This window comes from Bufo bufo, chromosome 2 (assembly GCF_905171765.1).
Source record: "Bufo bufo chromosome 2, aBufBuf1.1, whole genome shotgun sequence".
Taxonomy (NCBI): domain Eukaryota; kingdom Metazoa; phylum Chordata; class Amphibia; order Anura; family Bufonidae; genus Bufo; species Bufo bufo.
This window is the reverse complement of record NC_053390.1, coordinates 221,821,663-221,848,012: the sequence shown is the minus strand read 5'-3', so window position 1 is coordinate 221,848,012 and position 26,350 is coordinate 221,821,663. Positions and strand designations below refer to the sequence as shown.

Genomic DNA, 26,350 nt, shown 5'->3' with positions numbered 1-26,350 from the left:
CAGGGCAGTATAACTACCCCACAAGTGACCCCATTTTGGAAAGAAGAGACCCCAAGGTATTTCGTGATGGGCATAGTGAGTTCATAGAAGTTTTTATTTTTTGTCACAAGTTAGTGGAATATGAGACTTTGTAAGAAAAAAAAAAAAAATCATCATTTTCCGCTAACTTGTGACAAAAAATAAAAAGTTCTATGAACTCACTATGCCCATCAGCGAATACCTTAGGGTGTGTACTTTCCGAAATGGGGTCATTTGTGGGGTGTTTGTACTGTCTGGGCATTGTAGAACCTCAGGAAACATGACAGGTGCTCAGAAAGTCAGAGCTGCTTCAAAAAGCGGAAATTCACATTTTTGTACCATAGTTTGTAAACGCTATAACTTTTACCCAAACCATTTTTTTTTTGCCCAAACATTTTTTTTTTATCAAAGACATGTAGAACTATAAATTTAGAGCAAAATTTCTATATGGATCTCGTTTTTTTTGCAAAATTTGACAACTGAAAGTGAAAAATGTTATTTTTTTGCAAAAAAATCGTTAAATTTCGATTAATAACAAAAAAAAGTAAAAATGTCAGCAGCAATGAAATACCACCAAATGAAAGCTCTATTAGTGAGAAGAAAAGGAGGTAAAATTCATTTGGGTGGTAAGTTGCATGACCGAGCAATAAACGGTGAAAGTAGTGTAGTGCAGAATTGTAAAAAAGGGCCTGGTCTTTAGGGGGGTATAAACCTGTGGTCCTTAAGTGGTTAAAAAAGGTAAAAGAAATGTAGAGGCAGGTTCTTGAGAGAACATAATGGCAACAAATTCAATATGTGAGAGAGAATCTAAATCGCACATCCTCATTACTATGCTTTTGATATAACAACTGTTTTACATTTCAGCATGATAAAACATGGCTGTACAGCACTATTATCAATCTATTGCTGGGAACTATTAGGAGGCATTAGTATACAGTTTGATCAAAGAGCATAGGCCCACTTACCACGACAAGGTTGCCTCTTCAAGTGGGGACCTACTCTAACTTTGGCGCGGCACTGTGCGGCGACTATCATGCCCCCACACCGCTCCAGCAGGCATTGGGACCCAGCAGCCACACAGCGCCCTCACTGTGCAGCCAAGCCTGAGTAATGAGGATGTGCGATCTAGATTTTCTATCACATATTGAATATATTCGCATAGACTTTCCTTTTTCCCCCCTCTGAATCAGCACTGCTCCCCATTTGGCTCAGGTGCTTTTAATTAGCAGAAGTCTGCAAAGGGTTTATAAATTCCTACCACCTCTCAGTTGGTGTTCCTGAGAGGCTGTGAACAGATGAGATCTTTGCACCTGTTCACATTATGCGGTGCTGGACGGTGGCCGTCGCTGCTTTTGTGCTGTGCTGGTGGAGTGATGGGGCCCAGGGCCTTGGTGGCTTTGCCGCACAGTGAGGGCGCTGTATGGCTGCTGGGTCCCATTGCCTGCTGGAGCGGTGTGGGGGCGTGATGGTCGCCGCACAGTGCTGCGCCAAAGTTAGAGTAGGTCCCCACTTGAAGAGGCAACCTTGTCGTGGTAAGTGGGCCTATGCTCTTTGATCAAACTGTATACTAGTGCCTCCTAATAGATAGATTGATAATAGTGCTGTATAGCCATGTTTTATCATGCTGAATTTTAAAAGGTTGTTATATCAAAAGCATAGTAATGAGGATGTGCGATTTAGATTCTCTCTCACATATTGAATATAATGGCAACAAATGATATGCAATGTATATTCTCAGCTCAGACAGAAGAAAATACTCAGGGTATGATATGATAGTCTCTCGTAGTATCTGTTTACTTACACTCCAGTGCCCAATTTTGTCAACAATTAACCTAACAAACCTTAATGAATGTTGCACATTATAAGTAAAATCAATGGAATGAGCCACGGGCTTCCGCTAAAGCATTACTCATGCAATTCTAGTACAAGCAAAGCACAGCAGACCTGCATGTAACACCACAAGCTCTGCTCTGCCAGCCAAACAATAATTAGCTGCCCTGGGCATTTATTGCTACCTGATCATAAATAATCAGCTACAATTAAACTGCTCGGAGCAGGACTGAGAATACTGTGGAAACAATTACAGACGTATAATGGGAAAGTGCTCTTAATGGATTATAGTTATAAACTCTTTTATTTATTTTATTCCTTATGCAAACGAGACAGGTAATTTACTAAATGGAAAGTGAAAGTTTTATAAGTCAGTTCATTTATTTTACTTTTATAAGCCCACTGAGGTCAGTGATTGGCTGCAGCGGTCACATGCTGTATAGCGCCACTTCATCGCTGCAGTTTGTAAACAAGCAGCAGCTGCAGGACCGGACCAGTAGCTGGAGAAAGAGGAAAGTATAACATAATGTCTTATTTTAGGCAATTAGGGTTGGGGGGCTTTTTCATTATTTCAGAGAACCCCTTTAAGTATACCTATCTGTCACAGTCAATGGCTGCACACTCTCCCCCATCAACCAAGTCCGCTGGCTTGTAGTAACTGTCCTGCCCTGTCCTTCAAATAGCATGTTCAAGCACCCAAACCGTTCCCAAACTGGGATAGTAATTTATAGTGATAAAACATGTTTCTCATCTTTTAGAGTCCAGTAATGGTGCTGTTTCACTGTACTTACATTTCTCCTTTCCTATGTACCCCTGCCCTGGGCGCTCTCTTGTGCGGGCACATAGCACTTTTAAAAGATAGTAGTGGTGATGATTCCATACTCATGGCACACACCTTTTCTCTTTTGGTAGAGGTTTTCCTAGTGTTGTTCCCGAGATTTTTATTTACGGCGTTAGATTGCTACTGCAAGGAAAATATGTTATCTGCTAGTATAATAGTAGAATAGTAGCATTTGACTGACAGTATTATAGCACTATAGGCCTAGATAAAGATGTCCACAGAAGAGCACTGTAGTTAGTGTACCATAGTTACCTACTAGACTATGCCTTATTTTAATCCAGGTGGCATTACAGAATTCATATGCCCAGTATGCCAATCAACATGCATTGACATGTCCATTTCCCAGACATATAGATATTCTAAATAGGGATCAACAGATTATCGCTTTTACTGATATTATTGGCAGATATTTAGGATTTTGAAAGTTATCGGCATCTATTTTGCCGATATTCCGATAATGAATCGGGAACACGGATCGCGCTGCTGTCAGCGCGATCCGTGTTCCCTCAGCAGCACAGGGGAGAAGGAAGCAGTGTCTCCCTCCCCCCTGTGCCGCTGCTGCCGCTGCCACCAATAAGAGGCGGGAGGACAAGAGGAGGGGAGGGGCTGTGGACACTGCGCCACCTATGAAGATAACTCTCTCATTAATTCATATACAGGAGGTGGGAGCTGGCTGCAGAATCCCATAGCTGGCTCCCGACCTCTATGAGCGGTAGCTGCGATCTGCGGCAGTTAATCCCTCAGGTGCCATACCTGAGGGGTTAACTGCCGCGGATCGCAGCTACCGCTCATAGAGGTCGGGAGCCGGCTATGGGATTCTGCAGCCAGCTCCCGCCTCCTGTATATGAATTAATAAGAGTTATTTTCATTGGTGGCGCAGTGCGCCCCCTCAACCCCAGTATTTAAAACATTGGTGGTGCAGTGTGCCCCCCCACCCAAGCCCCCCAGTATTAATCATTGGTGGCGCAGTGCGCGCCCCCCCCCCCACCCTAGTATAAAAAACATTGGTGGCGCAGTGCGCCCCCCACCCAATCCCCCCAGTATTAATCATTGGTGTCAGTGGCCACAGGGTCCCCTCTCCCCTCCTCCTCAGTGGCAGTTCCCATCGGAGTCCAGCAGTGTAGGCCTGGGGCGCCGATCGGTTACCATGGCAGCCAGGACGCTATTGAAGCCCTGGCTGCCATAGTTAGCTCCCTGCTGCTGTGTGCACAAAGCACTGGACAGCAGGGACAGTGTGAGGTCCTATTCACCCAGATAGAGCTCTATCAGGGTGAATAGGACAAGGGTTTTAGTCCCTAAGGGGGCAAAAATTTTGTAAAAAAAAAAAAAGTTGAAGAAAAAAAAAACACCTAAATAGTAAGTATAAATGAAAAAAAAAAGATTTACAAAAAAAAAAAAACACGTTAACAATAAACATATTCATTTTCAGCAGATTTGGGTAGGTATTTTTTCTTTTTCAAAAATGAAAATTCACAGAATATCGATATAAATTATCGGCCATCGGCCTGAAAATTTACAGATTATCGGTATCCGTATCGGCTCTAAAAAATCTATATCGGTCGATCCCTAATTCTGAACATGCACTAAACAGTACTATAGTAAATATCTATGGTAAATATAACAAAGTATATTAATACGTTTTTTTAGCCCATAAAGGATTTCCAGGAATTAAATACTGATGATCTATCAGGATAGGTTATGAATATTTAATCGGTGGGGATCCGACTTCCTGAGGATTGGTCATTAATATTTAAGTCCAGGACAACCCCTTTAAGGATTGCTAGAACCTGGACAAGCTCTTGAATCTCTCTGTAAATGAAATATTTGGAATCCTTTCTGTGTACATCAAATAGTTAAGTGCTACAAGCCATGGACAGTACTACCTCCAACGTGTAAACTGTTTTCTTACTGACTGACAGGCGTCAGCCCTCTCTAACTCATCTGAAGACAGTAATCTGATAATGTGTTCAACATCTCACACGACTGTCAGTCTTCTTCACTGAGGAGGCCATAAACATTGAAGGCTTTCAGTTAATAGGAATGACTTGAGCAATCTCTAACATGACTTTAAGAGGTGAACTCCTTCTATATGTTTAGTTATCTAATTTTATATGATGAAGAGGTTAAAAAAGGATGAAAAACAGGTTCTGCTATAAAATTAGGAAGAGGTTTATTAAAGGAATATAAGTACAGTAGGACACGTTTCAGAGAACCAATCTCCTTCTTCAGGATTGCATTTATATTCTAACCAATGGAAGAAGGCTGCACCACAGCATGCATTAGGGTAGGTGGCATTTTGGACCATGGGAGCATCATGGATGAAACCCTTTATGCCGATTAATGCCTTTTTGATTCATGTGAGGCTGGTGGTCTAGCATACTTTGATGAGCAGACTATTGATCATTGCTGCATCAGTGATGTACTTAGCCCTGCCAGTTTGGGAGGATGATTGTTATGATAATGATTTGTTATGATAATATGATGATATCTCATAAAGGAAACAGGTTCTTGGCAATAACCAAAGACAATCACCTTTCCCAACTGGTTCAGGACCCAACTAGAGGGACTGCCAGACTGGACTTAGTATTAACCAATAGACCTGACAGAACAACAGATGTGCAGGTTGGGGGACACCTGGGAATTAGTGACCATAAAGTAATAACCTTCCAATTGTCATTAAAAATAGTGTTTCTTCAGGGAAGAACAAAAATATCAAACTTCAAAAAAGCTAATTTTGCCAACTATTTATCTGGGACAAAGTCCTCAAAAATAAAAATACAGCCCCAAAATGGGATATAATCTAATTGGGATCTAATTGTGAGAGGTACATACCTTATGGGAATAAAAGGTTAAGGAACAAGAAAAAAAACTATGTGGATAAATAGAATTGTAAAGAAAGCAATAAATGACAAAAAGAAAGCATTTAAATCACAAAAACAGGAGGGAAGCGAGGAAGCATTGAAAAACTATAAGGAAAAAAATAGAATATGTAAAAGACAAATAAAAGCAGCCAAACTAGAGACCGAGAGATTAATTGCCAAAGATAGCAAAACTAACCCTAAAATGTTCTTCAATTATATAAATGGTAAAAAGTATAAATCTGTAGGTGTCGGCCCTTTACAGAGTTGCAGAGAGAGATTAAATATTTTTTTCTCCACTGTATTCACAGAAGAAAATAAACTGTTAGATGAAATGCAGAATGTAAAAGTAAATTCCCCATTAAAAGTGCCCTGTCTGACCCAGGAAGAAGTACAACGGCGTCTTACAAAGATTAAAATAGACAAATCGCCAGGACCGGATGGCATACACCTCCGTATCCTAAGAGAATTAAGTAATTTCATAGCCAGACCCTTATTTCTGATATTTAAGGACTCTATACTGTCAGGGAGTGTTCCACAGGACTGGTGGTGCAAATGTGGTGCCAATATTCAAAAAGGGTCCAAAAACAGAGCCCGGAAACTAAAGGCCGGTAAGTTTAACATCTGTTGTGGGAACACTGTTTGAAGGTTTTCTAAGAGATGCTATCTTGGAGTATCTCAATGAAAACAAGTAAATAACTCCATATCAGCTTCATGAGGGATCGGTCAGGTCAAACTACTTTAATCAGTTTCTATGAGGAAGTAAGTTCTAGACTTGACCGCGGCGAATCAATGGATGTCGTATTTCTGGACTTCTCCAAACATTTGACACTGTACCACATAAAAGGTTAGTATATAAAATGAGAATGCTCGGACTGGGGGAAAACGTCTGTATGTAGGTAAGTAACTGGTTCAGTGATAGAAAAAAGAGGGTGGTTATTAACGGTACACACTCAGATTGGGTCACTGTCACTAGTGGGGTACAACAAGGGTCAGTATTGGTGCAGTCACTGTCACTAGTGGGGTACCACAGGGGTCAGGAATGGGCCCTATTCTCTTCAATATATTTATTAATGATCTTGTAGTAGTTATCTAGTAACTAGAACTTGTAATATTGTTACATTCAAGAAAGGCATCCAGGTACCCGTGATTTCCATAGTCTCACTGGCGCTTACAATAAAGGACCTTCTTCTACAGTACCTTGGTGTATAAGCCTTGTTTCCTCTAGATGCAGAGGATTCCCCTTCATTATAGTCACAGTATTGGGTATAAATAGTTCATAGGACAGATGTCTCTATTGACCTTTCAGATTGTATACAATATTTCATGGTCTAACTAGTGATTTCTAAAGTGGTAGAATTTTGTTCTCGGCACGTGCCTCTTTGCCCGTTTTGAAGCATCTCATGATCTTATTTGCCTAGGCAGCTGCTGCCTGACACTGGTAACTATAGTTAAAGGGAACCTGTCATCAAGATATTCCATATTTAAACATGCATTACCTTATTTCAAGAACATTGTCCAGCGATGGTGCCATTGTTCTGGTTTGGAGTTTCATGGTTGGCGAAAAATTCTACTTTATTCCCAGCTCTCGTCGTATGCTAATGAGCACTTTCAAGTCATAGAGGCTAGCTCCTGCATTCACCAAGTCGTCACACCAAAATCCTGCCTTGGGCCCCTTAATTAAGTGGCAAAGTCATTTCCTGGCCTCTCCAAATCTTGCAGGTGCACTCTGTATTCTCTAGGGCACCTGCACAGTGTAGCTGGTTGTATATCTCCTGGAATCAGTGTTTCTCTGTGCAGGAGCCAGACAAGAGAGACAGTGTGCACCTGGAAGGTTTGCATGCATTCAGGATGAACAGAGGTCCACCTTGTCTGGCATAAGGGCAGACAAGAGCTGAAGCCAAGAGTTGTAAACCCAGCTTCACTGCCCAGATGTCCTGGTGGTAACAGAATATGCCTGAGGGGGATGTGCGCAAGATACTGAGAGGCAAGGGAATGATTCTGTCACTGGTCTGAAGCATCAATGAGGATAAGGAGTCAGGATTTCGGCATGGTGACCATGACTTGCAGGATGATAGAGCCAGTCTCCTCGACTTGAAAGTGCTCAGCATACGGTGAGCGAACAGAATAAAGTTTTCTCCACAAACATGAAACAAAAAACCAAAACAATAGTACCATGGAGGACAACATGGTAGAAATTATGAAGTAATGAACATAGTTACATGTGGAATATCTTGCCAGATTCCCTTTAAAATCCTTTTCCATGTCAGTTTTACACAGTGTTTTACTGAAAACATATATTTCCCCTTCCCATATACATAGCCTTACTAATCCAGATCCATGTGTAACAGAAAACCGGTCATGGGAGCAGCAGCAGTCTGTACTAAGTGGTATCCACCTTGTGGCAACTGCAGGCAGCAAGACTTATCATGCAACTATGGCCAGGTGAAAAGAACAGGGAGATTTAGAACATTTTTTTTACCAGCAGAACAGAACAAGATAAAGATATGACATTAATCAGCACCAAATTTTGCACCGATTTAAAGAGGGCCTGTTAGCACAAAATGCAGTGTAATCTGCAGGCAGCATGTTATAGAGAAGGAGAAGTTGAGCAGATTGATATATGGTTTTGTGGCAAATGATTTAGTAAAGCTTGTTCAGGGTAATTTATTATCAGATATACGCCAATTTTTGGTGTATATCTGGTGCAGATTGTGGTACAAAGGTTAATTGCGCCGCAATCTGTGACTTTTTGCCTCTCACACCAGGTCTAAAAAAAAGGGACGTGGTGTGGGCAGGGAAGGGAACGGTCTGGCAGGCCCATCTCATTTATTATTTTCTACACCTGTTTTAGGCATAGAACATGGTCTAAATCATACATTTAGACGGGCAGTGCATACACCGAAGTTATGTAGAGGCTAGCACCTCTACATAACTTAGGTTCAGTCAGCGTAAAGAGTTTGCGTATAAAACCACGGTCTTAATAATGGACCCCCGTAATTTATACATTTAAATCTCTCCTATTTCTGATCTCAGTTGTGCACGAGGGAGATGTTATCAGTGAGACAGCTATCACTGTATACACACTGACAGAGAGAATGTTATCTCTGATAACACCTCCCCGTGTACAACCGAGATCAGAAATAGCAGAGATTTAAATGTATAAATTATACGTTTTACTGAATCTTTTCCCACAAAACTATATATCAATCTGCTCTATAACATGCTGCCTACAGATTACATTGCATTTTGTGGTGACTGGTCCTCTTTAAAGTAAATTAAAATAATGGTGATGCTTTATCACTAAGTTTTTGCTACCCTAGTCCACCAGGGATGTAAGCCATCCACTGTCCTAAGCCACCGAATATAATACCACTAACCATTACTATTGTACAGTATATTGGTGACACCTGATGGAACTATTCTGCAAGGGAGGGTCATACAGCTGGCACTATTTATAGGGTATTATTCTGTTGCTTATTAAGGGCTCTTGCTGTTATTAATATATTATACCTGTCATACAAATCCTGTTTGTGCTCCTGTGAAGTATTAGAATATTTTTGCAATGATGATATCTATTTTCAAATCCAAAGAGACTCAGGGAGGGTGATTTCTATAGAGAATAATGAAGCAATTTCCATTATTCTGTATAAGTTGCAATCTGATGAAAAGTAATTTTTTTAAAAAGTAAAAAAAAAAGTTTGGAAAATATAAAAAAATATATTTAAATGTAAATCACCCCACTTTCCCCAAAAATGAACAAAAATTATGGACCTCACTTTCATCACTTTATTTCCCAAGAAAATTGAATAAAAAGTGATCTAGTCATACACACCCCAAAATGGTATTGTAAAAAAAAGTAATATTTCCCTCAAATGAGCCCCAACACATTTCTGTAGACATAACTATAAAAAAAAGTTATGGGGGCCCCCGGGGAGCAGGGGTTCTGTTAGGGTTGCCACCTTTCCCAACAAAAAATAATAGCTACACAAATTAAAAAGGTTGGTGTGTCTATTTAAGTTTTATTTAGCCTCTATTTTTGAAATAATTATGCTGGGATTTGAACTCACAGCCTTCTACATTAAAGTCAAGAACCTTAACCAGTGGGATATACAGCGTCATGTTAACCTGCTGTACATATACACTGCCTGTCAAAAAAAAAAAAGTCGCCACCTGGATTTAACTAAGCAAATAGTTATGAGCTTCCTATTGGAGAATTACTGCATGTGCAATTTACTTTGAGCTGGCAATAAGTTATTTAACCCCAACTGGTGCAATGAGTTGCTTCTCATTTCTTAAACAACCATATCGAAAGACACATCTTGTGGTCGTGGAAAAGATGTTAGTCTGTTTGAGAAGGGTCAAGTCATTGGCATGCATCAAGCAGAGAAAACATTTAAGAAGATTGCAGAAACTACTAAAATTGGGTTAAGAACTGTCCAACGCATTATTAAAAACTGGAAGGATAGTGGGCACCCATCACATTCGAGGAAGAAATGTGTCGGGAAACAAATCCAGAATGATCATCATCGGCGATCACTTAAACGTTTGGTGAAATCAAATAGAAGAAAAACAACATTAGAACTCAGGGCTATGTTTAATAGTGAAAGTAAGATCAGTTACACACACACAATGCGAAGGTAACTCAAGGGATTGGGACTGAACAGCTGTGTCGCGTAAGAAAACCACTAATCAGTGAGGCAAACCAGAAAAAAAGGCTTCAATTTGCTAGGGAGCATAAAAATTGGATGCTGGAGCAATGGAAGAAGGTCATGTGGTCTGATGAGTCCAGATTTACCCTGTTCCAGAGTGATGGGCGCATCAGGGTAAGAAGAAAGGCAGATGAAGTGATGCACCCATCATGCCTAGTGCCTACTGTACAAGCCTGTGGGGGCAGTGCTATGATCTGGGGTTGCTGCAGTTGGTCAGGTCTAGGTTCAGCAACAGTATGTGCTCCAAGAATGAGGTCAGCTGACTACCTGAACATACTGAATGACCAGGTTATTCCATCAATGAATTTTTTTCTTCCCTGATGGCACGGGCATATTCCAAGATGACAATGCCAGGATTCATCGGGTTCAAATTGTGAAAGAGTGGTTCAGGGAGCATGAGACATCATTTTAACACATGGATTGGCCACCACAGAGTCCAGACCTTAAGCCCATTGAGAATCTTTGGCATGTGCTGGAGAAGGCTTTGCGCAGCAGTCAGACTCTACCATCATCAATGCAAGATCTTGGTGAAAAATGAATGCAACACTGGATGGAAATAAATCTTGTGACATTGCAGAAGCTTATCGAAACAATGCCACAGCGAATGTGTGCCGTAATCAAAGCTAAAGGCTTTTTTTGGTGGCGACTTTTTTTTGGGACAGGCAGTGTATTATGGCTAAAAACCTCAGTAGTAGTTTCTCACATATTATGGCATTCATATACACTCGCCTAAAGAATTATTAGGAACACCTGTTCTATTTCTCATTAATGCAATTATCTAGTCAACCAATCACATGGCAGTTGCTTCAATGCATTTAGTGGTGTGGTTCTGGTCAAGACAATCTCCTGAACTCCAAACTAAATGTCAGAATGGAAAAGAAAGGTGATTTAAGCAATTTTGAGCGTGGCATGCTTGTTGGTGCCAGACAGGCCGGTGTGAGTATTTCACAATCTGCTCAGGTACTGGGATTTTCACGCACAACCATTTCTAGGGTTTACAAAGAATAGTGTGAAAAGGGAAAAACATCCAGTATGCGGCAGTCCTGTGGGCAAAAATGCCTTGTGGATGCTAGAGGTCGGAGGAGAATGGGCCGACTGATTCAAGCTGATAGAAGAGCAACGTTGACTGAAATAACCACTCATTACAACCGAGGTATGCAGCAAAGCATTTGTGAAGCCACAACACGCACAACCTTGAGGCGGATAGGCTACAACAGCAGAAGACCCCACCGAGTACCACTCATCTCCACTACAAATAGGAAAAAGAGGCTACAATTTGCACGAGCTCACCAAAATTGGACTGTTGAAGACTGGAAAAATATTGCCTGGTCTGATGAGTCTCGATTTCTGTTGAGACATTCAAATGGTAGAGTCTGAATTTGGCGTAAACACAGAATGAGAACATGTATCCATCCTCTGATGACTACTTCCAGCAGGATAATGCACCATGTCAAAAAGCTTGAATCATTTCAAATTGGTTTCTTGAACATGACAATGAGTTCACTGTACTAAAATGGCCCCCACAGTCACCAGATCTCAACCCAATAGAGCATCTTTGGGATGTGGTGGAACGGGAGCTTTGTGCCCTGGATGTGCATCCCTCAAATCTCCATCAACTGCAAGATGCTATCCTATCAATATGGGCCAACATTTCTAAAGAATGCTATCAGCACCTTGTTGAATCAATGCCACGTAGAATTAAGGCAGTTCTGAAGGCAAAAGGGGGTCCAACACCGTATTAGTATGGTGTTCCTAATAATTCTTTAGGTGAGTGTATATCAGAAGCAGGGGTGTTGCTAGGGTCTGAAGACATCCGGGGCACGAGCCCACGTGAAGCCACGCTCCCATCCCATGAAGCCACGCCCTCATCGCCACTGGGGGGGCTTCATAGTAGTTATTAACCCCTTTCAGCAGTCCCCCCCCCTTCAGTGAATGGGGGACTGCTGAATGGGGTTAATAACTACAGTGAAGGGCCTAGCCATCTGGGCAACCCCACAGACCCCCCTCCCCATAACAGTGCCATCCACAGATCCCCCACCCCATAACTGTTCCATCCAAAGATCACCCGCTGGGTAAGGTACATACTTTTTTATTCCAGTCACAGGCTCAGCAGGGCACTGGGGCCAGGGTGAGAGAGAGAGCACAGTTCTTCTTGCACAGTATTCTAACTAGTCGACCAGGCTCTGGCTGACACACTCTTGAAGTTTCTCGCGCTGCCACCCTCTCCTTGCTACCAGGTCCAGCAGGCGCGCAGGCAGGCACGCAGCGTGATGTGAGTCTTCAACTCTGCCACCAGCCTGCAGGCTCTGCCTCCGCCGGGTCCACCCCTCCCCTATGCAGTCAGTGGCTGTGCGCTGCGCTGCTGAATCCTGAATGAGTAAACTGGCGCCAGTAGCCTGCAGGTAAGTGCGGGCGCGCCGCGTAACTGGTCAGGAGGGGGGTGGGGGTGGTTTGGTTGTTTGCAGGATTCGCCACTGGCTGCCCAGGCTAGGGACCAATCAATTAAGAGCCCTGCCGGATGCCGCCCTGGAATGCTACCAGGCAGGCAACATAACATTCGGGGCACTGAACAAAACATCCGGGGCTCAAGCCCCGGATGTTTTGACCTAGCGACGCCACTGATCAGAAGTATGATTTTATATATATAAATATATATATATATATTTTTGGTAATTACACATTTATTTTGTGCTGTGCATTTTTTTACAATTACTAAAAAAAATATATAAAATTATACTTCTGCTATATAGGAATACCTAATACATGAGAAACTACTATGAGGTTTTTCTAGCACAATTTAGCATTGAGCTTCATAAGGTTCTTGCCGCTAATGTAGAAGGTTGCGAGTTCAAATCCCGGCAATATTTCAGAAATAGAGGCTAAATTAGACTTAAATACACTGGGTATCCCCAAGCATACTGATAATGCTTGGGGATACCCCCTTCATTTTCATAGCACTGACTCCATATATGGACATAGCCATATATGGAGTCAGAGCAGGGACGGCTAAGCCAGGAACTAGAGTCCTGACTGTTCAGTAACACTGGGGGATTCCCCGTACAGCAATCTTCAGTAGCACTGGGGGATTCCCGGTACAGCGATCTTCAGCATAGACCTGAGTAGGCCCCCTAGGAGCAGTGGGCCCTGGCACTTGCCCGGGTTTTCTGGGTGCTTACGCCGGTCCTGTGTATGTTGCATATATTTTTTTGTTGCCATTTCTCATTTACTCTTTGTCTAGTAGACAAAAATAGGTGCTGGATAGTAAAGAATTTGCATGGATACCAGGGTCCACAAGTGCTATTTTAGCATATATTTACTAAGAGTGCCCAAAGCACCACCATTTTTAATAGTAGGTATAGTTCCTGGACCTTTCAAAAGCTAAATAAGAAAGGTGTTGAGATGTTTCTATGCTTTCTGAGTGTGTAGTCACCAGCATACATACATCTTGACCTGCTCACAAATAAAATACAAACCGGATTCCAAAAAAGTTGGGACACTAAACAAATTGTGAATAAAAACTGAATGCAATGATGTGGAGATGGCAAATGTCAATATTTTATTTGTAATAGAACGTAGATGACAGATCAAACGTTTAATCCGAGTAAATGTATCATTTTAAAGAAAAAATAAGTTGATTCCAATTTTCACGGTGTCAACAAATCCCAAAAAAGTTTGGACAAGTAGCAATAAGAGGCTGGAAAAAGTAAATTTGAGCATAACAAAGAGCTGGAAGACCAATTAACACTAATTAGGTCAATTGGCAACATGATTGGGTATAAAAAGAGCTTCTCAGAGTGGCAGTGTCTCTCAGAAGCCAAGATGGGTAGAGGATCACCAATTCCCACAATGTTGCGCAGAAAGATAGTGGAGCAATATCAGAAAGGTGTTACCCAGCGAAAAATTGCAAAGACTTTGCATCTATCATCATCAACTGTGCATAACATCATCCGAAGATTCAGAGAATCTGGAACAATCTCTGTGCGCAAGGGTCAAGGCCGTAAAACCATACTGGATGCCCGTGATCTCCGGGCCCTTAAACGACACTGCACCACAAACAGGAATGCTACTGTAAAGGAAATCACAGAATGGGCTCAGGAATACTTCCAGAAACCATTGTCAGTGAACACACTCCACCGTGCCATCCGCCGTTGCCAGCTGAAACTCTACAGTGCAAAGAAGAAGCCATTTCTAAGCAAGATCCACAAGCTCAGGCGTTTTCACTGGGCCAGGGATCATTTAAAATGGAGTGTGGCAAAATGGAAGACTGTTCTGTGGTCAGACGAGTCACGATTCGAAGTTCTTTTTGGAAATCTGGGATGCCATGTCATCCGGACCAAAGAGGACAAGGACAACCCAAGTTGTTATCAACGCTCAGTTCAGAAGCTTGCATCTCTGATGGTATGGGGTTGCATGAGTGCGTGTGGCATGGGCAGCTTGCATGTCTGGAAAGGCACCATCAATGCAGAAAAATATATTCAGGTTCTAGAACAACATATGCTCCCATTCAGACGTCATCTCTTTCAGGGAAGACCCTGCATTTTTCAACAAGATAATGCCAGACCACATTCTGCATCAATCACAACATCATGGCTGTGTAGGAGAAGGATTCGGGTACTGAAATGGCCAGTCTGCAGTCCAGATCTTTCACCTATAGAGAACATTTGGCACATCATAAAGAGGAAGGTGCAACAAAGAAGGCCCAAGACGATTGAACAGTTAGAGGCCTGTATTAGACAAGAATGGGAGAGCATTCCTATTTCTAAACTTGAGAAACTGGTCTCCTCGGTCCCCAGACGTCTGTTGAGTGTTGTAAGAAGAAGGCGAGATGCCACACAGTGGTGAAAACGGCCTTGTCCCAACTTTTTGGGGGATTTGTTGACACCATGAAATTCTGATTCAACATATTTTTCCCTTAAAATGGTACATTTTCTCAGTTTAAACTTTTGCTCCATGATTTATGTTCTATTCTGAAAAAAATATTAGAAGTTGGCACCTCCACATCATTGCATTTTATTCACAATTTGTATAGTGTCCCAACTTTTTTGGAATCCGGTTTGTACATAAAATGCATCTAAAGTATGTGATGGGAAGAGAAAGAAAAATGTGAGATGTTGAAAGATCTTAGGGTGCTGGTGGTGGTGGTGGTGGAGATATTATTAACTAGTAAAGTCATATAAAAAGGTGAGATGCAAAGGATGGGGTCACATTGATACCTAATAAAAAGGCTACAGACAACATTGATTAGGGAGAAATACAGTAGGACATAACAAAAGGAGGACCAGTGGTGCAGTAAGGAGCTGACTGTGATGCCTGAAAGAGTATTTTTCAAGGCTGTGAACATAATAAAATAATTTTGGTTTCCTGACATTCTGTAAAGATTTGTTCCAAAATCTATCCAGTCTCAGAAAATCCCTTTAAACTTACATTCTCTGATCCATGCTGATAACGTAGGTTAACCACACACTTGCAGAATACAAAATACCACTTTCCTTTATCAGCACGTGACAGCACGTGACATACAGTGGCATGCAAAAGTTTGAGCAACCCTGGTCAAAATTACTGTAAATATGAACAGTTAAGCAAGTTAAAGATGAAATCATCTCCAAAAGGCATAAAATTTAAGAATTAAGATGACATATTTCCTTTCTATTTTAAATTTTCTAAATAACAAAAAAAAAGCCCTAAGCAATACTTTGGGCATCATGCATGGTTAGTACCTAGTAGCACCTGCTTTGACAAGTATCACAGCTTAACATTGCAAAAATTGGTGCACTACAATGGTAAATGCAATTGACAATATATGGGTAAACCCTCACTCTGATATTAAAAATGAGACTTTCGACAATAAATTCTTATATCAAGAACATACAGGATCACAGCTTCTAAATGCTTTTTGTAGCCAGCCAAGAGACTTTCAATTCTTGTTTGAGGGGTTTTCATCCATTCTTCCTTAAAGTCTTCTGTGAGATTCTTGGCCTGTTTAGATTGCTCTTTCAGGTCTATCCACCGATCTTCAATAATGTTCATATCTATGGACAGTGAGGGCCATGGTAAAACCTTCACTTGCGCTTTTTGAGGTAGTCTATTGTGGTTTTTGAGGTGTGTTTACGATCATTATCCATTTGTAGAAGCCATTCTCCTTTCAACCTTTTTACAGTTGGTGTTTTGTTTGCTTCCAAAATTTGCTGGAATTTCATTTAATTCATTCTTCCCTCTACCCATGAAATGTTCCTCGTGCCATTGGCTGCAACATAACGCCAAAGCATGATTGATCCTCTCCCATGCTTAATGGTTGGAGAGGTGTTCTTTTCATGAAACTCTGTGCTCTTTTTTCTCCGAACATAACTTTGCTCATCATGGCCAAAGAGTTCTATTTTAACCTCATCGATACACTGGACTTGTTTCCAAAATGGCTTGTTTATATATTCTTTTGCAAACATCTGATGCTGAATTTGGTGGTGAGAACACAGGAGAGATTTTCTTCTGATGACTCTTCCATGCAGGCCATATTTGTACGGGTGTCACTGAACAGTAGAACAATGTACCATAACTCCAGAGCCTGCTAAATCTTCCTGAAGGCATTTTGCAAGGTCAAGTGGGGGTTCTCATTTGTTATTCTAGAAATTCTGTAAGTAGCTGTCTCTGATATTTTTATTGGTCTTCCAGAATGTCTCTTGACCTCCACTGTTCCTGTTAATTGCCATTTTGAACTGAGGAAATGGTAACCTGAAAACCCTAATGGGCTATTTAAGGTCTGAGATCTTGGTCAAAATTATCTTGGCATTCAAATCTCCATGGTTTACCATACTTTTGCAAAGTTCTCCTTTCCTTTTCACACTCTAACATTTTACAAAACTAAAATAATACACTGATATTGATTAAAATGTTGAAAAGTGTGTTTCATCGCTAACTTTATGCCTTTTGGAGATCATTTCACAGTAGCGGCAATTTTGACGAAGGGTGCCCAAGCATTTCACTGTAGACGAAATAGTAAGAAATTAGAGATGTTGTAACACAGTAATGTAATAAAGTAGCACTTCATTATTAGGACAGGAAATATAAATTCCAGCTAACTCCTACCTAAATAGTATAAGCGTAAAGGTTTCACTTCAAACACATACACAATAGAATCCATAAACAAGAGTGACCATGATTTTCATGTTCGGGAAGATTGCTATAAGTAAAGCAGAATGATTTAGGAAGAACATCACTGGGGTCATAATTGATCCATATGTCAAAAGTAAAAGATATTTCTGTGTATCACTATCTCACTTTGAATCCTTAAGCAGCTGGATGTGTTTCAAAGGTATAAGAGGTAAAATACACTGTGCAGATATGCCAAAATCCTTAAGGGCAAATGGGACATTGCAAAAGGAAGACTGTGTCATCTCCTGGAAAAGAACCTTAAAGTAAGCAGAAATGACTGTATATCTTACGATCTTTCATTACTTTGTATGCTTACTAAATGTTGCTGAAGATACATTTTGTTACAAGATTTGCTAAAATTGATCCATCAAATGCAGTTAAAGGGGTTTTCTAAGATCTTTGTGGATACTGAAAATTCCTTTACTTTTTAGGACATCAGAAACATAACACAGGTTATGATCCACACTGATTTATTTTTTGTCTCAGCTTTTTAACTGAGGTACTGGTGTTGGGAAATTGTGTTGTAGTGAATAAGAGGCAGCAGAAAACAGTGGGACATATAAAGTATATAAATACTTATCTTCTTTTCCAGCTCAGAAGGGGATCAGTATGTAGATACAGGTGAAGGACATCACCAGCGAACTACTGTATAGGCATCAACACAGTGTAGGAAGTGTGTCAGACTAGCACAACTCTGAGGCCTCTTACACACAAACGTATTTTCTTTCTTTTTCCGTTCCGTTTTCGTGATTTCCATTTGCGGTCCATATGTGGAACCATTAATTTCAATGGTTCCGCAAAAAGAAACGGAATGTACTCTGTGTGCATTCCGTTTCCGTAATTCCGCATATCCGTTTCGTTAAAAGATCTTGTCCTATTATTGTCCGCATAACAGAAAGGGATAGTGCTGTTCTTTTAGGGGCCAGCTGTTCAGTTCCACAAAATACGGAATGCACACGGACGTCATCTGTATTTTTTGCAGATCCGTTTTTTTGCGGACCGCAAAATACATACGCTCGTGTGCAAGAGGCCTGAAGGCACAGCGACATCAGTCACCATGAGTCTCTGACTAATGGCAGGGTCCTTCTAGATAAAGGATGTTAGATCTTAAAGGGAATCTGTCACCAGTGACCAATGGTTCACCTGATTAACATGCTCCATTTCTGAGTTATGATACTTTATGATACCATGCTAATTAGGCCTTTGGTGAAATGAGGGTGTCATAATTGCTCTTGTTGCACCCAAGCTCTACTCTTTCCTGTGGCCAGGCCCTCCCTGGCTGCTTTTTTTTGACAGGGCCAGGCAGTGGCAAAGCTGCTATGGAGGGGGTGAACAGAAAGGAGTGGAGCTTGGGTGCAACAAAAGCAAGTGGAATACTTTCATTGCACCTAATTGCATGCCAAATTTGCATATTAGTAAAATGTATGAAAACAAACAGTTTGATAGGGAGGTCGTTGGTGATTCCCTTTAATAAGCTATTGCAATGTGACTATAGCTTTAAAATGCATAAAGTTCCATGTAGATAGAGCCCCATACTGCATTTTCGGGGCTCACAACAAGTGAAAAAGTGGAAATAAATGCAAAGTCATACACTTTGCCATCACTTTGAATGTCATAGAGGTCAAAGTCAATAAATACATTACAGAAACAAATCTTTAAATTCTATAAAGTTACATAGTCCTATAATCTTATAGTGTTGATAAAAAAGTCATCTTGAGTATAAAAATCTATTGTTTGAGGAAAAACATTACCATTCTACACTTTGTATTCTGTAGTCTGCCTGCTCTTTTGACTTATTCTGTAATCGGCTCTGCAGCTCGTTTCAAATAAGCATCTAAGTTCCTTTCCAGAAATAATTGTTTCAAGAATTTCCTTCAGCTGCGGGCAAAGTCCTGGAGGCCTAATTTACATTTTAGGAGCTTTTACATGGGCTGATATAAAGGTAATCATTAGGAACAAACTAAACAGGGCTGATAACTGTCTGCAAGTTGCATCAATCATCTCCTCTGTATGTGGATGAACGATCGCAACAGTGATTACTTGTGCCCATACAAATTCATTACTTGCCAGCAGCAGCAGATTCCTGCTTAGACAGGGTGCTGTGCTGCTAACAAACAATGATTTTATGAAGAGATGCAATCACCTGATAAACAAGCTCCAATCTTTTGCCCATGTAAAAAGGGCATTTAAAGACTCAATTTATCAAGTAGTCCACACCTTAAAGAAGTTATCCAGTAAAATATCAAGATAGGTCATCAATGTCAGATTGGCGGGGGTCTGACACATGAGACCCCGCCGATCAGCTGTTAGAAGAGGGTGGTGCTCCATGATCGTCGCTGCCTCTTCCAAGGTTATGTGATGTCACCGTACATTGGTCACATGGCCTAGTTACAGCTCAGCCGCAAGCACAGCCGCTATACTATGTACGTTGCTGTACTTGGAAAGCTGCCACACTAACAAGGGTTCCAGCGAGGGTGGCAGTTCCCTGAAACAGCTGATCGTGGGGGTGCTGGGACTGGGACCACTGTCAATGTGATAATGAAGACCTATCCTGAGGAGAGGTCATCCTTATCTTTACCTGGATAAACCCTTTAAATCATAAATAATGGGCCTGATTTATCATAGACCGATGATGTATGCTAGTCTATGATAACCCTGTGTGCTGCCATACAGCTTGTCATAAATTGGGCACATCCTTCGGTCCGTGTGCCTGAACTGAAATCTAGGTCCCTGGCTGGCATATATTTCTGTCTTCTTCTATGCCTCTATGCCAAAAAACTGTCATAAAAGAAGATAAATGTGGTGGGTTCGTGGACCCTGACCCAGACTTTTTGGGAAAGTGGCAAAGGCGGCGGAAAAATGCCACTTGCACCATAATTTGATTTGCAACTTTTTCACACCAGAGAACTGGCATAAAATAATGATAAATCAGGCCCAGTGAATTCTTCATATGAAGTGGGAACATATATGGAGAACATGCACCAGCTTTTTTTCAAAATCAACAAGAAAACATATGTGTATTTCACCATGAAAGCCCCAAAAATGTCATATACTTCTGTGACTGCCTCTTATATGTTTTCTCCACTCCTGAAACGTATATATATATATATATATATATATATATATAAAGATACAAATAGTGCAGCAGCACAGTCAGATGAGATGTACCGGATGCAAACTCCCCACAGAGGTCGGCTCTTCCTCCACGAAATATATCAAACGAATGATGAGGCAGCACTTCCAGTATAAGGTGAACGGATGAGGACCCCAAACTTTATTCAAGCGACGTTTCGGCCTGCTCAATGAGGCCTTTCTCAAGCTACATAACAGTGCATATGACAGGGTATATATACACCCCCCAATCAATACAAATCAATTACAATCAGTGGTTAGGCGTGACTACAAACCAGTCACGTGATCATTAACCATTAACACACATGACATAAGTGTATAGTAAACATGCGCATCGCCGGCGAGGGGACGCCAATGCCGGCCGGTTCCAAGAACTCAAGTGTGGTGAGCTCCGTCCTGATGTTTTTAACTTGTGATAAGGTACGGCTGTACCAGCAACATATGTTTTTAACCCTGTATGCACCCAACACGTTTTGCACAGTGTCCGGTATGGGTAATCATACATTAAATAGAGAGAGATGTATATTCTATTTAAATGTAATGGATACACAGAGATCTATCTCGATATATTATTATTTTTTGATATCACTGATCACTTATGAAATGTTTGTACGCTCGCATATGAGAATGTTTACTATACACTTATGTCATGTGTTTTAATGGTTAATGATCACGTGACTGGTTTGTAGTCACGCCTAACCACTGATTGTAATTGATTTGTATTGATTGGGGGGTGTATATATACCCTGCCATATGCACTGTTATGTAGCTTGAGAAAGGCCTCATTGAGCAGGCCGAAACGTCGCTTGAATAAAGTTTGGGGTCCTCACCCGTTCACCTTATACTGGAAGTGCTGCCTCATCATTCGTTTGATATATATATATATATATATATATATATATATATATATTGAAATCCACGACTAGCACCTTCTACTTTGTGGTACAGGGTTTTTGGGGGATTATAATATTGATAGTCCTTTAATAAAGTCTGCTAAGAGTCAGACCCCCATCAATCTGATATTGATGGCCTAGCCCTATACTATGGATAGGAAATCAATATTGTAATCCCAGATAATCACTTTCACATAAGAATTAATAAAATGCACATATAAATGCACTAAACTTAGAAGAGTATGTATATGAACTTTTTACTCTAGAAAACACGGTTCCCCAGAGCTGCCTATAAGCATATGTCTACTGTTCCTAAATGCAGCCCTGTGAACCCACCAACGTAACACCGAATTTCAGGTAGAGCATATGGATTTATATTCTTAATCTCTCCATCTGCATCTTAAAAGAAAGCTAGTAAAACATCTCTGTTTAAGCCATTAATGACTTGGTTCTGTTCTTTCCTTTCCCTTATAAAGTGTTCACTTGGCCGCAGTAATTATTAGCATAAACAGATGAAAAGGAACAAAATGGTCCTAGGTGGAATCAGGCTACACAAAGTCTGAGGTCTTGAAAGCACAGACAGTGCTGTAGTGCAGCATTAAAAGACATTAGTCGAAAATTGTCTGAAGCAGAGTATTATTATTTGCTCCCGGAATGAAAAGTCAGAAGAAAAGTATGAACGGCTTCTAATAGCATGTTGCCAATCATGACCTGGAGTTCCCAAGTCATTTTGACCAGAAAGTGGACTACTTTCACTACATGTTAAATATTTCTTACAAATGCATTGCAGTCAAAGCAACTAAGGATAATAAAGTCGACTTGTCCCCTGTCACCCAATGAACTCTGCAGATATAAGTGAGGAACTGTGCATTGCAATAGATCAGTGGGAGTTCATCTACATTCACCCTGTACATGAGCTTCGGAAACCTAATGAGTCTCCTCTAATAGTACGTGAAGAGGGACCATGAGATGTTCAAAGCCATGTCAGAGCAGCTGACATGAAACGCATCTCCTTAGAACAAAGGTCCCAGGGTCTTTTCTACCTTGTGATTTGCGCAATTTGCTTTCAGATCACCCATTTTGTATTATGAATATTTTGCTCTTAGATTTTGAAGAGATTCATTAAAGAAGTCATTTTAAATATGAATGAGGTTCTCATAATGTTCCTGGAAGGAAGAAATTAGGATTACCTAGTTCACTAAACAGCAATATTCAGTAAGAAGTAGAAACCTGTAACTTATAATTTACATTTTGATGCCAGTAGACTGAGTGTTCCTGAGACTTAAAGAAGAATAACATTGAAACAACACTGAATTATGTTCAACGTTTAAATGGAGCAGCATGCATGTGTATCCACCACTCCGACATTATGGCACTGCCAGAGATAGGCCAGAACTTGTACCAGCTAGCTCTAGTTGCCCCAAATTGTTGAATGGTGCATCAGACACACATGCATGTCTGTGGCTCCCTTCAAACAGGGAACTCGGGTCCCCATTCTAGTGACTGGCAGGGGGTCAGGGGGTCCACCAGCCAGAACCCTGCTGAGCAGACATTTATCCCCAATTGTGTGGATAGGGGATAACTTATTGTCATGGGACAACCCTTTTAAGACAACACAGTCATGTAGTTTCATGTCAATTATCAAAGAATCATGGATTAAGCCGGCCTTATACAATTCAATTATACTATTCAGTGAGGAGATGAGACAATATAATGATTTTGTTCTATGTCCCCAAATGCTGAAACGTGTGTGTACATATTTAGTCTAATAAGGTCCATTGGGAAATATCTAATAATATCTAATGATCATCCTCTTGATTTTGAATGCGTTTATATATCATAGAGGGTAATTTTTGTGCCAAACACACTGAAATAGCTGGTTAACAGAAATATCAGCTACAGCCTATGGACAAGAGTGGTGCTGTTTCTAGAAAGCAGTGACATTTTTTGAATCTCATATAACCCCTCATATATCCTCTCTACAAGAATTTGAAATATTCTACCAAATGCATTAATACTACCAATGCCTTGGGTCCTAACAAACATATACAAAGACAACTCAGTCTCAATTAGCTCAAAAAGTAACAATAATCTTTATTAATTACATATACACAGCATGATAACAATCGAAATGAAATACACCAAAGTAAAAGTGCGGTATTCGCCTGGGGGATAATGTAACACTACAGTCAACACAGAGGGGAGTCAAGAAGTATACATTATACATTGCAGCTACCCAGTAATAGTAAGCAGACATTGATCTAGGGCTGTAGCTATCGATTATTTTGATAATAAGGTATTCTACCAATTAATCCAACGATTAATCGAGTACTCTAATAAGAAAAAGCTAATTAAAAGAACGTTTTCTATAAAAACTCATCAGCTCCCCTGCCATCAGTCTCCCACCACCGTGCCATCAGTTCCCCCTCCAGTGCCACCAGCTCCCCCTAGTGTCATCAGTTCCCCCTCCAATGCAATTAGTTCCTCCAACAGTACCACCAGCTGCCCCCAGTGCCATCGCCCCCATCCGTGAGTTCCATCAGCTGCCCCCCAGTGCCATCAGTTCTCCCTTCAATGCCACCAGCTTCTCCCCCAATGCCACCAGCTCCCCCCAGTGCTACCAGCTTCCCCATGTCATCAGTTGCTCCCCCTCCCAGTGCCATCAGCTCCTCCCCCAATGCCATCAGCTCCCCCAATGCGATGAACTCCTCCCATTGCCACCAACTGCCCCCACTGCCATCAGTTCCCCCACTCCACCTCCTAGCCATCAGTGCCCAGCCGCAGGGTCAGTGAACTAAAATACTTACCTTTCCTGTAGGGGCACTGCCGACACTGCAGAGATCTTCCATCCTCTTCTTCACGTGCTGCACTGGGACCTGACGTCACACAGCATCATGTCAGTGCGTGCTTACGTGCACTGTGTCCTGACGATGTGTGTACATCAAGATCCTGTGCAGCGCTGTGCGGGCGACCACGGAGCATCACTCACACTCTGTGGTTACATGACACAAACGAATCATCGTTGCAAAAATTTTGCATTGAAGATTTTTTTGTGTTCAGTTAATCGATTAATTCGAGTAATTGTTTCAGTTATTAAGAAAGTATTGTGTCTATTGTGTCTATTAATCCGGTGCTCTTGACCCCCTCACACAAAAAGTTAATTTTTTGTTTTCTATGTATAGGTTTGTTCGTCCAGTATTGAGTTGGCTCCTTTTTGAGTTGATTAGATGCTGCCCACTATATTATTTAGGTTTTTGTTCGTTTTTGTGCTATGTAACCTGCATTTATTAATTGCCTTGGGTCCTAAGCACACCTGAAAAAAACAGAGCCACACTTTAAATAATTCATTTTAAAATGTCCAATTACCATTTTGCACTAAATTGTTCACTTAAAGGGTTTGTGCAAGAATGGGGGTAGGGTTGGCAACCCTCCTCACCATTCTACCGGATCTGCAAAGGGAAGATTACTTACCTGCTTCCTTCTCCTCCAGGCCTGTGATGCTCTGCTGGGCTCCATTTATGTCAACATGTGGTTTGACATTGCTGCAGCCAATCACTGTCTGGCAACCATTGTGTCACATAACGCACAGAGATCCAGAGACTAGAGTGGCGAGTGATTGGCTGCGACGATGTCAAACCGGATGTTGACATTGATGGAGCCCAGCGGAGCATCGCAGAGCTGCATAAGAAGCAGGGGGCCAGCTCCAGGAAGCAGGTAAGAAATCTTAACTTTGCAGGTCCAGCAGAAAGGGGGGTGAGGGGCTCGACCAAAACAAGTCACAACCCCTTTAAGGATGGATTTAGTCAACTGCTGTCTTTTCAGTGTTTTACTACCCTCATTGGGGGTATGGGGTGGTCTCACTGGGGGGGGGTCTGGAGTGGTCTGACTGGCGGGTCTGGAGGTCTGACTGGGGGTCTGGAGAGGTCTAATGGGTGGTCTAAAGGTCTGACTGGGGGTCTGGAGAGGTCTAATGGGGGGTCTGGAGGTCTGACTGGGGGTATAGATGTCTGATTGGGGGTCTGGAGGTCTAATGGATTTCTAGAGGTATAATGGGGGTCTTATCTGAGGTCTGATATTGGGTCGGGGTCTTACATGGAGGTCTAATGGGGGGGGTCTGATCTAAGGTCTAAAACTGGGGTCTGACATAGAGGTCTAAAGGGGGTTTGGTCTTAGATGGGGGGTATTATTTAGGGTTTTATATGGGAGTCTGATCTGAAAGGGGTATTTTTTGTACTGGCACACAATATAAAGGGGTGTTTTTGTACTGACGCTCTGTGTGGTACCAGTATTTTCAGGGGGACTGTTTCTGCAGTATAACATTGGGGGCACAGCGGACACAGTATTGGAGGTGGCAGGATGGGGTGTTGAGAACTTGAGGGGGATCGAAAAGTAGGAAAGTAAGATGTCTGTTTGTTAAACTCTGCAGAGACAAGGCGCGGCTAAAAGAAGTCACCATGGCGGTCTGGTCTGACAGGAGAAGAAGAGGAAAGAGAATATCTACATCAGAGAAGAGAAGTCACTGGATGGAAGAGGTACATGTGTGGCGCTGTATTACCCTGTATGTTCTGTAGCTCTGTATGTAAAGTTTTCCAAGTATGTCTTTAAAGGGGTTGTCCGCTTTTTTTTTGTATGAGCGCTGCCTTTATATAAGTGCTCCGTTCTCTGCTCTGTTTACCTGCTCATCACTGCAAATGCTTTGGCGATCAGGTGAACAGAGCAGAGAAAGCAGCTCTCATATGAGCGCTGCCCTCTCTTCAAATAGCTGATCGGCGGGGGTGCTGGGGGACCCTGCAGATCTGATTGATGACCTATCCTGAGGATAGGTGATCAGTAGTAAAAAGAGGACAAACTCTTTAACAGTAGGACTAGAGGGAAGGGGTTAGGTTGAGAATTTGGCATGGGGGGGGGGGGGCGTTTCAA

The 26,350-nt window shown here is 41.6% G+C and overlaps 1 protein-coding gene across 1 annotated transcript in view; it reads right to left on the bottom strand.

The window, feature by feature from the left end:
- The window catches only part of TMEM132B (transmembrane protein 132B), a 695,177-nt gene that overhangs the window by 169,063 nt on the left and 499,764 nt on the right, over positions 1 to 26,350 (bottom strand). The window lies entirely within an intron of this gene.